Source organism: Oxyura jamaicensis, chromosome 13 (assembly GCF_011077185.1).
Source record: "Oxyura jamaicensis isolate SHBP4307 breed ruddy duck chromosome 13, BPBGC_Ojam_1.0, whole genome shotgun sequence".
In the NCBI taxonomy this organism is placed as follows: Eukaryota; Metazoa; Chordata; class Aves; order Anseriformes; family Anatidae; genus Oxyura; species Oxyura jamaicensis.
In genome coordinates, this window is record NC_048905.1 from 11,247,748 (window position 1) to 11,262,817 (window position 15,070).

General features: G+C 46.7%; 1 long non-coding RNA gene across 1 annotated transcript in view; it reads right to left on the reverse strand.

Annotated features, from left to right (window-relative positions):
• LOC118173958 overlaps positions 1-6,841 on the reverse strand; it is a 46,401-nt gene extending 39,560 nt beyond the window's left edge. The window contains exon 1 of the long non-coding RNA XR_004754472.1: positions 6,792-6,841. This is a non-coding gene — a long non-coding RNA (uncharacterized LOC118173958). The remainder of the gene's footprint in view (positions 1-6,791) is intronic.
• Positions 6,842-15,070: the final 8,229 nt, after the last annotated feature.

Consider the following 15,070-nt stretch of genomic DNA (forward strand, 5'->3'; position numbering starts at 1 on the left):
GCATAACTTCTCGACAGGCGGAGGTTAGCCTTAGGGAAACCTGTGCATCCGAACACCCTGGGAACACCTGGCTGTCAGTGTCAACATTGCCCTGTCCCTATTCAGTAAGCCAAAGACATAATTTCCTTCCTTCTGCCACCCTAACAGAGCTGACATCCCACTCCCGTTCACCTTTTCAGGGCACATTCCTTATTGAAACGGTAGCCTCAGAGCTGCTGGTTTGGAGAGGGCTGTGGATGTAGGTATACCAGACTGCAACACCCCAGGAATGTTCTCTGGGTGCCCCAAGGAGAGAGCTGCCTGTGCGATGTACAGCCTGCAGAGCTCCCAGAGTAGGTGCCAGGAATACAGCCTGCCTACATGGAGAGACATTGTACAAGGCTTACACCTCCTGTAAACCATATCTTAGCCTCCGGACTTAAAAGGAGCATGGAAACTATTGAGCCCCTTATTCCTCAGTATGAGGAGTGCCAAAGAGAAGGGAGCTATCATTCAACCCCACAAACCCCTGACCGAGGTCGGCTTGCAGGGCCCAAGCACATTGTGGTGAGGCTCCAGCCACCTTCTAGCCACTTGGTTTCCTTCTCTTCTCCCTCTCAAAACCTTGTACACGTGGCACATGTTTCATTTCTTCTGCTGGCTGAACAAGGTTGCCCATGATTATAAATCATCTTGGTTATTTTTTTTGGAAAATTTGCCTCATTTGTGCTGATAACCTCATAAACTCTTGATACCTTTACTTACACCAGTTGTGCTATTTACTGTCATTCTCATGAGCCTTGGAAGGGCAAAGGGAAAGTAACTACAGGCACTTACATCTGAGACGCAAAAAATATGGTTTTGGGAGAAGTATAAACAAATGAGAATGTGAATGCTGAGAGCGCAGGATTGCCCAGCACTGAGTTTCTGCAGAGGCCCTTTTATTTACTGAACATTTATGTGTGTATGAATATTCAGGCCTTGATAGAGCAAAGAGCTGGTTTTGATACTAGCAGCAAAAATATTTGCTGTAAATGTCATGACACGCCTTGTCCATAATATGATTTTTTCCAGATGGTTATTTTTTTTCAAATTACTGAATGGAAAAATATGTCTTAAGACAAGTACACATAAAAATAATTCTTTTTCCTATTATTGCTTTTTTTTTTCTTTCTTTCTACATTTGTAAATGCGCTGCTGCCTGCCATGGGATGATATGCTGGGAGAGCACACACATCCTGACATCTGATTAATCATGCAAAGCAGTGGATGCATAATTCTTCACTGACAGGGTAGCTGACCAGGAACTGTTTTATTACACAAAATGCAAAGGTGTACAATATTCACACCCTCTTCAAGATGGTTTCTAACACCAAAAACATTCCACTGAGTGAGTGGTAGGCAGATATTCAAGCTGATTTTAACTCCAAGCAAACCCGTACTCCTTTTGTTAGCTGGGCCATGAACCGGTTTCTGGATCCTACGTGATCTCAGCTGGCAGTCCCACCCAATACAGCTTTTGAATGATTGTCTTGATCTTGCTCTTCATTTTTTAAGCTTGGTGTCCATGAGGTTGTGCCTGATGTGGAGCGCCTCGCCTGTAAACCAACATCCAGCTCTGCAGAGTGTGCTCCCCATGAAGAGGTGGAGTCGGCTGAGCTCTGCCCACACAATCTGGGGCCTGGAAAGCAGCTCCTGCAAGATATGATTTTGCTAGGGCTGAGAAGGACAGACTCCTTCACAACAGAAGCATGAGTTTGGGAAGATTCCTGATTATAAGCATCATACCACACTTTCTGCTTGCTAAGGTTTCCACATTTCTAGAAGCACAGTGCCGTGCCAAGCCAGGGGGTGAAGGAATGCAATGTTAGAGATGGAGAGGAGTGAGGAGTTGCATGCTGTAGGTGCAAGGTGGAAAGGTGTAGCATAGCCATAGTCTGGAACTTGAGATTTCCACTCCATTTCTGCAGGCATCCAGCCTTTGGCTTTCTCCATGAGGGCTGAAGAGGTTTTTGTTTTGCAGCCCCCACCAGCAGGTAGGAGGCATGCTCTCCATTGCCATCCTGCCCAGCACACTGCCTGGTAAGGCAAGAGGTGTAGGCCCCAGGAATGAAAAGCTGCTACAGGTACAGTCTGTTCTTATGTATTAATACTATGTGTCGTGCCAAGCGACACCCTTCCCAAGCCAGGAGCGGGGCGTTGTCTGAAGAGATCGGTTAACATGAGCTGGAGATTGACTTCTAGCTCATGGCCCAAATCTCAATGTCATGGCTCAGTTCTGGCAAGGGCCTTAGCAACTTCGGCTTGGGCAGGAGCTGAGATCACTTGGCATTTTGCAGAATAGAGCCCTAATGCAAACCAGTTAGTGAAGTACGAGCCTAGCAATTTCTCTCTCTCTCTTTTTTTTTTTTTTAAAAAAAAAAAAAAAAAAAAAAAGGAAAAAAAATTGGAAAGGGGATAGAAGGGCAAAGTTCAGAGTGGTTTCAGATTCCCACAATAACAACGAAGCCTAGCTCTTTCCCAAACACTTGCACATTTCCTTAGAAACAGGTGACAGACATCTGCAAGGCTGAGTTCAGTGCTGGAACAGCCCGGCCTCCCTTCCTTGGTTGTGGGTGTTCTGCTCTTACAAGAGCAAGAGAGATTCAGCTTAAATATTTCCAGACAATGCTGCAATTTATTTTAAGTGTAATAGAGGTCATTCTTCACTGAAAGAATATAATAATTGTTCTGTGTGAAAGCAGGAGAAATGTAGAGAAGCAGTAGATAGCAAGATTTATACCCACCCAATGAAAGATTAAACAGCTTTTTTGTGTCTCAGCATCCTGGGCATCCCACCCAAGCCAGTAAGCCCAGTGCCAGCCATGGCATAATGCAGGATCCTTTACTTGCATTGTTCAGTATTCACAAGGGGAATGGCTCTCATGGAGTCAAATGTTTTTCCTGATCCTGAACGAACTATATATCTCATCAGCGGCATTAGGAAAGAAAAATTTGAAGTAGAAAAGTGGTGAAAGTGGCCATCCAGCATGGATATAAACATCCCCCCTTGCTAGAGCTCAGATAAATATCCACTGTGTTAAAGCTCCTCAATTTTCTTCTGAGGACCCTAAATGACCTTGCACTGCCTCTCCTCTGGTGGGGTAACACTCATCGCCTTGTTTCCTCCCACAAAGTGAGCAGACTGAGGAAGGGAAGAAGAGCAGGGAGCGGAGGAGTAGAATCCATCCTGAACCAACCACTCATCATCACCGTTCCCCAAAAGACAAAAGTACAAAAAAAAAAAGGCATCAACTGTTTTCAAGGAAACACAGGCTTCTCCCACTCATGAAGAGGAAGACTCACCCATTGGGCAGTGCTGTTATTTCCACCAGTCCTGTAAGGACACACTACAAGCTTCCAATTGCACTAGTAACAAGCACAGGCTGTGTGGGTGGCGAATTGTTCCCAGACTTTCTGAGCAACACAGAGGAGTCCTGTGTTTTTCTGAGGTCTGCTGTACACTCTCTGGGTGACCCCAGGAAAGTCATTTCATCTTTCTGTTCCTGTCTTTCCCCAGTGTAAAACATGGTCAATAACAGCTGCCTTGCAGTGTGCAAAGCTGAAAGTGCACTGTGGAAGGAGGTGGTGGTACTGCAGAGAAGAGCTGCAAAGCCTTTCAAGTACTCCCTGAACCCTAAACTCTGGCTCTGAAATTCTTCAAATCTTGACCAACACCTAACAAGCAGAAAATAAAACTGATTTCAAATCAAGTGGCAGAGAAGCCAAGACTCAATCGCAATACCTGCCTTCTAGTGAACGATCTCCTCTGTCTACGAATCTGATGCACATTCAACTGTTTCTAGTACTTTATTCGAGAAATGTTTCAGTTGGAAAGCATCATCACTTAGAGAGAAAAATAAAAATACCGTAGATGGTTTTAAGCTCTACATCTGTGGAAATCTCATTAGGTAGTTTTAGATGTGCTAGCATCTGGAAAAAATCATCCTTCTAAACAGAAAAATATGTCATAAATGTCATAATGGGGTGTTGGAGAAGCACATGAAATTAGCTTGGTTCTTCAGCTCAGCACCTCTGGCTGGAATTGTTAATACGTGCATAAGGCATTAAACAGTTTTTGTCAGGATTGGGCTGTGCGGACCAACATGGTGTCTAAAGACCATTGAGTCCCTGACCAAAAGGCATAAAACTCTGGAGAGCAACAATAATCTGGAGCCAACTCCAACGTTTATAGAAGGTGAGTTGGAGTACACTGAACCCCACGGTCTGGGCAGGCTCTTTCCAGCAACAGGCAGGCACTTTGCTCTGACCAATGAATTATCCAAAGCCCATAAGGGCCATCAGTGCTTAGTCCTAATTAACTGGATATTTGCATCAGGCATCATTAAAGACCTCAGGCCAGCATCACCTTCCAAGCAGTCCTGTTAGGAGCCAACATTCTGATGTTGAAGGACCTCAGACTCCCTTGAGGTGGACAGATGTGGAAAGCGCTCAAGAGCTTAGTGGATTGGTGGAATTTCCAGTCTTCAATCCCATGGAAATGTCCACAGAGGTCTTCTCTAGTGGGCACCACGCTCTCATGCCTAGTGTTGCTCTGCACTGAGTGAGGAGGGCCCAGACAGGAGGGGGCACCCGGAGCTCGGGGTGTCCCTTCTCAGGATGGCTGCAGACACTTGCACGCACCTTGCTCATCTCCAGTTTGTGGGCTCAGCACTTGTAACCTGCCCTCCATTTAAGCTCTGTCCAAATCAAATTGGGAAAGCCTGGGACAGATGTAGCCCTGATGCTGGTGATGAGGTGGGAGAACTGGGCCTCCTCTTCCTCTCTCCATCAGGTCACTCTTCTGCAATGTCTCTGAGGGAACGGTGCCAGTGGAAAAGATGGTAGCGAAGCTGTACTTCTACATTTCACCACAGCCTTTGGGCAGCTTTGGAAGAGAGAGTGAAGTTGTGGCAAGGTCACAGGCAATGAGCAGCAGATGGTGCAGGAGTAGAAGAGGCCCAGTTACCACTGCACCAAATCTGGGGTCAGAGCAAGCACTAGGCTTGCTTGTGCCAGGTGCCACATCCACAGCATCATGAGACATCACTGCCAAAGCTAGAAGCTCAGCTAGGTATTTTCAGTGCCCTCTAAAGGTCCTTTACCTTGAACTGACCTACAGACATGGTGAGGAAGTGCTCTTGGAACATCCTGAGTCTGTCCCCCCCAAAAAAATTCCAGTTCTCTTAGGTCTCTGGAGGGGCTGGTAATTTTGCAAAGATGACTGCAGCAATGAAAAATCTGTTTTCTGAAGTGAGATACTCAACTCTAGGATGTGCGAGCTGCAGCGATCAGTCAGTGCTGATTGCTGCTTTGTTATTGCATGCTACCTCATCAAAATTAATGTAATTGTTAAATACCAGCCCTCCAGGCCTTTGCAAGGTGCACGCTGAGAAGGTATAAAGCAGCTGGAGATGGGATTTCCTTGGGTAGTATGTAAAACACAAACCATGATCACAACTGGTCATTAAAAATCCTGTGGCAGTCTCTGCAATAGAACGTTCGATCCATTGTCCCAAATCTAATCATTACACTCTGCCCTCTGCCCATTTAGCATCCTTCTAGTGTTTCAATTGAGGATAGTATTGCAGCGCATTTCCTGACCTGAATAGTTTAACGGATCATAATTGTCTCATGGTTACTTCATGCTCCTGCAGTCGGTTTGTTGCATCCATCTGTTTTCTTTATTATTACATGCAAACTGTAAGGTCTTTGGGGCCAATGACTGCCTCTGAGCTCTGTGTTAATACAGCGCCGAGCACAGGGGGGTCCTGATTTTTAGGTTCAGCAGCAGAACAACCCATAATTAATAAATGGCGGCTTGTCTGTTCCGAGCAGAAAAGCAGCGCAGCAATCTGTCAGGGTATAGAGGAGGAGGGTGTGACCTCTCCCATCAGGCCCACGTCCCTTGGGATTCTCCTGATCATCCTCATTTTCTTTGGGAAAGTTATGGTGCCGATCAGTTTTTTGTGCATTCAGTTTCACTCCAGCCCAGGAACAGATGGTGGCACAAAAGAGGAGTGACTTAAAATCACTTTGTCCTGCTCTCCCCCTCCACCTGCTCCTAATCACAAGCCATCCATACATTTAAATACCAAACAAGAGGAAGGAAAAGAGCTTGTGTGCAACAGAAATACCAAACAATGTTTGCATTAGGAAAAATAAAAAAATAAAAACAACTTAGACATGCCTTTCAGCCCCTAGCAGCAGTCCCCATGGAAAATAATGTTAAAATAAACAAAAAGAAACAATTCCTCTCTGACTGATGATTTTATAATATGGTCGGCGCTGCTAAATGCAACCAGCCGTCCCTCCCACACTCCCACTATCCACCCAGAACTGCTCCCCTGCTTTAAGGGTGTCTCCTCACCCAGTGACATGTGCACATGAATTCTCTTTCTTAATGATCCTTAAACATTATTAAGAACAAAAGAAAACCTAATCATGATATAAGCCTATTAAAGGATGACAATGATAAATCATTAATAATGATGCAGAATGGGCAGAAACATGCAGTTAGCACTTCCACTTCTGTATTCAGAAAGAGGCAGACTGATGTATTTTTATTAAGTGAGGATGATGAAGTATATCCCAGTCTATTAGTAACCAAAGAAGATGTTAAACAGTATTTCTCAGGAGGTTCTCTCAATCTGCATACCAAGAAAGTAAGACCTGGCCAAGGTGCTCTCTGGATTTGTAGTTTAATTTTTCAGTACAACTTGGAACAAGGATATTTTATTTATAAATATATACTGCTCTGTGTATCTCCTCACCTCAGCTCTGTCCCTTTTTTGCAGTTCTGCTGTGTATTCATGGGGAGCTCTAGAAGTAGGCTGGAAGATCCTCATGCGAAAACTGGGGAAAACAAAACAAAACAAAAAGTTCCTATGAAGATTTCCTTAAAAAAGCAGAAGAATTACTCATCAGGTACCACAATCACTTGTAGCCACAGAAGCTGTGTCCGCACAAGACCACAAGACTGAACCTGCCAGAACCACCACGTGCCACATGCTCACAGCAGACCTGTGACAGCTCTGGTAAGTGCCAGGACGCCCAGCCCCATGGCAGCAGCTCTGCAGCCCTAGGGAGCAAGATCACTCGTGGCAGATCAGCCAGAGTTATCTGCAGTTACAGCGACCAACAGCTACTGCAGATGGCTGGTCCTGGCTCTCAGGAATCTGCAAATTGCAGTAAAAAGCTGCCCTGTCCTTCTTAACACTTGCTGGCAAGTTACCCTCACTAAGTTATGCTAAGCAGAGACTCTGCCCACCACTTTCCATCTGCCACTCAAGCCCCCCGACTTGTTTGCTGGCACTTGGAGGTCAGGGATGATCTCTGTCTGTCTTGTTAGGAAGTGCTTGCGTGCTGCACTGATGGGGTTTCTGCTTGTGGATGATGGCTGGGCAAGGTGTCTGCAGAGGACCAGGAAGGGGGAAGCACCATCCATCTTTCAGAGGTCATCCATAGCCATCCTTCCAGGCACCATCAGGCTGCGGGGATGCGGGTGAGAATTGCTCAGTAGAAGCCAACAGATTTCTCCTGGTGTCCCTGAGGTCAAGATTTGAACATCCATGTGGGATGTCTTTATCTACAAGGCTGAAGAAATCCACACCTGTCCATGCCTGTGAAGTGAATCTCAGAATCATTCCAGTTGGAAAAGACCCCTAAGACCATCTAGTCCAACCTTTAATCCAGTACTAAAGTCCACCACTAAACCATGCTTCTAAGTTCTCCATCTACACATTTCTTGCAGACCTCCAGGGATGGTTACTCAACTGCTTCCCTGGGCAGCCCGTGCCAGTGCCACACAACCCTTTTAGTAAAGAAATGCCTCCTAATACCCAACCTAAACATCTCCTGGCACAACTTGAGGCCATTTCCCCTCGTCTTACTACTTGGTGCTTGGGAGAAGAGCCCAATCCCCACCTCGCTACAAAGCACCTGGTTTTACCGTGTTACCAAGTGCAGGCACAGTGTTTGCGGAGCAGATCCATGGTGTTTTGTCTGTTCCCACAGGGCACTGTGTGGTCCCAGGCTCTGCTTCCCACCATGAGCAGACATTGGGGAATTACAGCCTTCTTGGGGCTTCCCTTCGCAGAGATAATCCTGAACAAATAGCTGAATGTAGGGAAAAAGCATTGAAGAGTAGTCTTTGAGGCTCCCTTATTTAAGACTTCTATCCCACCGGCTGTTCCTAGCACTGACACCAACACCCCTAAGTGTCTGTGGGGTTCTGCCTGCTTCAGGCCCAGCACTGCAGCTCTGCCTGCCTTTAATGCCCTCAGCCTCCTGCTGCCTGCCTCTGGTGGAGCCCCAGGGCAGCCAAGGGGGGCTGGGGAGAGAGGTTTCACTGCCCAGTGAAAGGGGCTGCTGTGAATCCACTTGGTTTGAAGGAGGAATATCCCAGGCCTTCAGGTGTGCAGAGCCAGCACTGCAGAGGGTACTTCCCTGCTCCTCCTCCTCTCCCATGAGTTTTTCAGAGGAGCTGGTGACTCCCACAGCCTCACCACAGGGCCTTGGGTTTGGGCATCCTGAGATGGGAGCTGCATTCAGCCACCAGGCCACAGGCTGGGGTTTTGTTGTAAGAAACCATCTCAAACAGGCAGCAAAGGTAAAAGACTCCCCTTGGTCTCCCCTGCTTGTGCCTGAGGAACCCAATAGCCACCATTGCTCCAAAGGAAGATCATTTTCCTCACAACCAGCCTTTAACCTGCCGCACACATGCCATTCACACAGCCACGTCCTTCCCCAGTGCCCCAGGTCTCTGTGGGGACGCTTCACACTGGGCTGTGTGGGTGCCTGGAACAAGAAACCACCATGCTGTTTAGCATGTTTGTGCTATTCAATGGAAAACTGCCTTCATCGGGGACAGTTTCATTCTGAGGCTGGAATGTAAGGAGCTGTAAATCAGCACAGTCCCACTGCTCCGAGCAGACGTACAGGATTTGTGTCAGTGCAGGAATTTGCCACTTCGTTACAGAGCTCCTTCAGCAACAGCCTACCCCGAGTGAGGCCCAGTGGTCAGCTAGGAGAGGCGGCAACTTTCTCTTTGCCGCGGTGAACAGCAAACTCACAGATATTATTTTAATCAGCCCTAAGCACATAGGAAGGCTCTGTGCAGATAGGCTTGTGTTAACAAGGAGCACACTCATATCACGCTGCTAAGTATTTTTGGGTGGCCGGTCAAGCAGAGCTGCCTTTCAAACTGCCTCGGAAGGAGAAATATTAATAAACTCCCTGCAGCATGCAGATTTGATTGAATTTCTCATGGATCATAGCTCGCCTGCAGCAGGGTGGCATACCTGTCAAGCTTAGACATTGTTCCATAATTGTTCCTGATGCATTGTGTGCTAATTACCATTGCTGAAAATAATCTCCAAAGATTATGGCAGGCATCATAAATAACAAGCCAGCAGTTCGACACTGCATTATGACAAGGCCTCAATCGCTCTTATCTTTTACTGGAGTGGAGCCTATGCATTAGCTTTACTAATGAATCTTTTTCATTTGTACAAGTGATGTTTCCATTTGACAATGACATGAACATAAAGTGGAGGTTAATTTACTCTATTCCAAGAGGTTCATTATTTAACCTGACGTTGAGGACAAAACAATGTAGCCTAATAGAAGGCAAACAGAAATTAGCTGTGATGAATTTTGCCATTTAACACTCTCGCGCTCAGAGGCGGCGCACATGGGAAGAGGATGAGTTTGTTGCACCGGCAAAGCCACTTTATTTCCACCGGTCTCAAAAAAAAAAAAAAGATTCCCTGAAAAAAAAAAAAAAAAAAAAAAAAAAAAAAAAAGATTCCCTGACTCCCAGAATCCTCTGTACCTTGTAAAACACGATGGATTTACACAGACATAAAAACTGCCGGTAACTAATGGCCCGACGTTGTCATTGTGTCAATTTTTATCAGATTAGTTGGCATTAACACTGTATCACCGATTGCCTTACAAGCCAGGCTGCTGCGAATTGAATTGGATTCAGGTAGCTATTAGAATTGCCAATTTAAACACTCGGGGCTTATCTCAGCTCTAAGCCATTGACAAAAAGGTTTGGTCACTTCCCCGACATTTTCTGACATGTGTGCTCTGGGCAAGCGATGCAGCATCCGGCCGCGGGTCGCACTCATCCCTTTAGGCCTTCGAAATGTATCTATCCAGCAGTCATTTAACATCATCCAATGTGGTTTGAATCAAGCAAATATTTTCCTTGTTTATTGCACGCGCTCATTGTGCTGTTTCAAGGAGGTTTATTAATAGTTTGCAATAAATTTGCTAAACAATTTGCAATAAATTATGCAGTCATATTTATAGCAGTGACACATTTTAGAGGACAAAAGTTGACCTTTCCCATGCCTCAAAGAGAGAAGGGGCAGGGTGTATCCATTACAACCCAGCCTTTCGAAGGCTCATATCCTGGTTCCTTCAGCTCACAGAGAAGATAAAATATATCTGCTCAAAAGCCGGTTTGATTTGTTTACAAACAGTGGGACATGTTCTCTGGGAAATGAGACCTGTAGGGTCTATTCGAAGGGGTTTGCAGAGCAATGAGCCTTTTGGATTTGGGGTTTGCTTGTTTTGTTTTGTTTTGCGAGGGTTTTTCGTTGTTTGCTTTTTCATTCATAGCTTGACACAAAGCAACATCTTGAGAGGAAACACTCCGATTTCAACAGCACGGCATTTTCCAGCAACAACAAAAAGGTCCCTTTAATTACTTCCAAATCGCGTGGACCATTGAGGCAGCGTGGTGTGGCGATGTGCCTGGAGGTCTCTCCAGCGCTGCCCTGACCCCACCTCACCACCCCGGCTCCCAGCTGCGAGCTGGCCCAGCCCTGAGCCACCTGGGCTCCTTCGCTTACAGCCTACGACAAGAAGGCCACTTGTGCTACAGCGATGGATAGATGCAAATAAAATCCTCTGCCTCTTGCTGCTACGGAGCCGAGGTGGCACCTCGGGAGGCGGCACAGAGCAGATCTCCCCCTTGCCCTCCTCTCTGGGGCTTACAGCCATCCTTCCCACTGCCTTCCTCCTCCACCTCCACACGCGCATCTAGCTGAAACCACAGGGAATACAGGGTAGAAAGAAAAAAATACTGAATCCTCCATATTTTGCCAGATATTAGGGCTGCTCTGGCTTACTCCATCCTGACAAAGAGCGTCACAGGATCCTCAGTGGCCATACGTGGTCAGGAACTGGATCCCAGGTTTCCAAGAGGCAGCTTAGCCCCTCAACATTTTCTGGGATCATTTTCGCATGGGGGCCTCAGAGCCCAGGCTGCCTCCCTGACACCAGCTGCCTCAAAAAGCAGAGAGCAGCCCAGGAGAGGTGCTGGTGAGGCAATGGTCTCACTTCTCAGAGCAGTGGTGAGAAAGAAAGATCACCGCTCTAGGAGCAAGCTGGGCAGCGGTTTGACTATGCCGTCTTTTTTTTTTTTTTTTTTTTCTGCATATTATTACAGCACTACATTCATAGTCAAGGGTCAGCTGCCATTTCCTGGGGTTTATAACTTGCCTGTTTTAATTAACATCAGGCTGAAACTTGGTAGGGAGGTGGGGTCAGCCCAGATGTTAATGTTATTCCAAAAGTCCTTTATATCAGCTTTGCTATTGAAAATATATAAAACAGGGAACGTTTAGGGATGGTTTTTGGACAAGTAATACAAACAGGGCTTCATTTTGGAAGAAAACGTCTTGGCACAGACCTTGTGCCTCTACAAGCAGGCTCAGCACCAAGAGGCGGGCAGAATCCTCTCTCTGCTGTCCCCAGGGGCTCCTCTGCCCCGCGCATCACCCAGGCAGAGAGCTGAGCACCCCAGCTGCATGCCCAGGGTGATGTGGGGTCTCAGCAGGGCTGATCTTAGCCCAGATGCAGGCATTTATGAACTCAGCTGCACCCTTTCACTCACCCAAACGCAGAAGCCTTCTCACCTGGATGCAGAGCCCTCATCTGAGTTTTCCACAGCCCCCTGCGCTCTGTTACCCCATGTAACGAACTGGCTGTGGCAAGTTAGCTAGGCGGACAACAATACTTCAAAGAGGTGCCTATCACATGGCATTCTCCAATTTTGGGATGTTTATGCTTATAAGACACCAGAGAAGTTACAGCTATAGCAAAGTGGTCACTACCACTCCTGCAGTATTGCTCACAGAGACCCAGATGTTCTTTGCATGTTTGCAGTTTGCAGAAGTGATCTGAATTAAACAAAGTTACTCTGCTTGTGGCACTGACATCATGAACGCTGGGACTTGGCATCGTCTTTTTAGAAACCCCTCTCATAGTTAACAGCTCAGTCATCTCTAAGGAAGGTGCTGTCATCACTGTTCTGGTAGCGGATGACTTGGCATGCAGGCTTGAGTCAAGACTGGCAGGGACTCTAACACTGAATGCCAACGTTATTATGTACAGAGACTATTTCTTGCTGGTTTTACCTAGATTTTTGGGTTTCCCAAGTCCATGCCACCTTCTACAGCTTCACCCCACTCAGGCTGATTTTTGACCTCTCTGCTTCTCCTTGCACTGGTCTGCAATCTCAAAAGCTCTTGTAGTCATAGAGCAACCTCAGCATCCTCCCCAGAAGAGATGTCCCCAAAATCAGCACATCTGCTGAACCAGCCTCCATCACTTGAGGCTGTCTCACTTGCTTATCTGCTAAGTATGAGGCTTTGAGACATGACCTGGTGCTCTCCTCGCGTAACAGGCAGGGAGCTGTAGCACAGAGGGAGAAGGGACTCGCCTGATCCGATACTGGGAAACTGTGGCAGGGATGGGAACTGAACACAGCTCTTACAGGTTCTCGCACTCTGAACAATTGGTCATCCTTCCCCAAGACAGGTCTTCTTCCTAAGCACTAACACAGGTCTTGTGCTGTTGGCTCTCAAGTGGCCTTGGAAAAGCAGCTCCCAAAACAGCCCTAACTTACATGCTGCTTCTTGTAATAGATAAGAGGAAAAAAAATCAAATCCTTAGCTTGTGGGCACTGCTCCCAAGGGACATAAAAAAGGTAACCCAGAGAAGCAAATCTATTTCCAGTTGGCTAAAATTTATCCTACAGAGAATCGCTCCTGTTATAAAAAAACAAGTTAGAAATCCGTACATCAAAAAAGACTGAGAAGTGCTAGTACGTTGCCAGCCACATTACACACTGAGCTCAGGACCAGTCTGCTCTGTCCCCAGTCTCTTTCCTTTTCTGCATAAATTTACAGGGAATTGTCATATCATCACTATTGCTAAGTTTGGCTGCCCAGGACTAAATGTTTAGGGATTTAGCCAGTACAATAGCTTTTCCCTTCATGGCAAAGCTACCAAAAATGCCCCAGGCAAAAAGTGACATTTCTCCAATGCTAACAGGAAAATTGCTAACAAGCTAATTGTTCCTGTTTTGCTTTAATTTTGATTAGGGACTCACTGGCTACAGGTAAATATCCCAGTATGACTGAGTTTAAAGTGTGCTGTTTGCTTTGTCTTCATTCATTAGCGAACAGCAGGAGCAAATGCAGTGGGTAAGTCGATTACAGCTCCTGGCTCCTTTCACAGGCAAGCGGTGAATTCCTCAGGACCACGCTCTGCCCAGGTGTTACATCCCCTGGTGACCCACGCAGCACTCACATACCCTGAGATCACAGCTGGAGCATCCGACTGCTTTTTTTTTTTTTTTTTTTTTGAATGCAAAAATGCAATAACTTCATCAACTCTTTCCCCCATGACTTTTGTTGTGTTTACTTTTTGAAACAGCAAGATTTGGTCATGTGTTGTGAAGCTGCATGTTGCCAAAAATTATTTTTGGGTGTATTCCGTGAGTCTTTTTTCTCTCGGAAAATCAAAATGCCCCTGTAACAAATACCTAGGTGTGGTATTTATGGAGTCCTCTTCATTTTGCTTCTTGGAAACACAAGAGACTCTTCTGCTCTTGATAACATCAATGGGAATGAGCCAGTGGTGCTAAAAGGAAAGGAAGGGCTGTACCACGCACAGCCAGGCAAGGGCACGTTTGCCAAAGAAGAAGGAGGGCATTGCTCTGACCCCGACCCTGCTCCCAGCCCCTGACACCAGTAGGCACTGCTGCATGTATCAGTGCTGGCAAGGTCATCTTTTCCTTTTGCTTTAATACTTTTTCCGAACAGCCACTGTTCCTGTACAGAGTGAAAACAGAGAAGGGCAATAGATGTTTCTATGAGCCAAGAGAAAAGAAGCCAGGAAACAAAGAGCATCAGTAGCGTGGGTATCACATAACTCCCTATGAAGGACTGAGAGCAGGGTGGTTAGCTGTCCGCTCAGGTGAAACAGCTGTGAGTAGAAGGAAGAAAGCCAAACACGTGGAAACACCTCCTGTAAGGAGTCACTGGAGAAACAGCTTTGTATGAACGTGGAGGCACATTTGCCCCAGCACAGCACACCACGAGGTGTGCAATAAACAGAAGGAGACAGAACAGGAAAAGATCAGGGTCAGACCAAGCCAAGCAACTGCCTCTGGCTCCCTCCTGGGCCCTCTTGTTTACGTGGGCAGCGCTCACTGCCTGGGAACGTTTGTGCCTCTTCATATCCTGGCCCTGTCCAGGCAAATATCGGCAAGACCCCAGCGAGGAGATCTGCAGCACTTGCTCCAGGTGTAATCGACTCCCTGGGGATCATCGAGGACTCAGGGCACTGCCGTGGCTTTTCACTATAGTTGCAGCCAGCTCTTGCCTTCTCAGGCGGCTGTAGCAAAGAAACCCGTGAGGAGATGGAGGCATGAGGTGGAACCAAGGTGGAACGAAGGGCCACCAGAGTCCCCGTGACCATTCCTTACCTCAGGAGCCAGGGCACAATACTTGGAACATGCAGGTGTGGAGCCACTCAGGGGCAATGAGCTACATTTGGTGTCATCCCTCCTGCCAGAATTAACCGATCATCAAAGCAGCGCAAGCAGAAGCAGGCCTGGGCAGGCTTTTTCTTGCATTATCTCCCTCAAAGCTGTGGCCTTAAATTGTCTGGTCAGTAAGATATGGTTCATTCTTGTCCCTTCTCACTCTCAGTATTCGAGGCATCACAACTTAACACAAAACTGCAC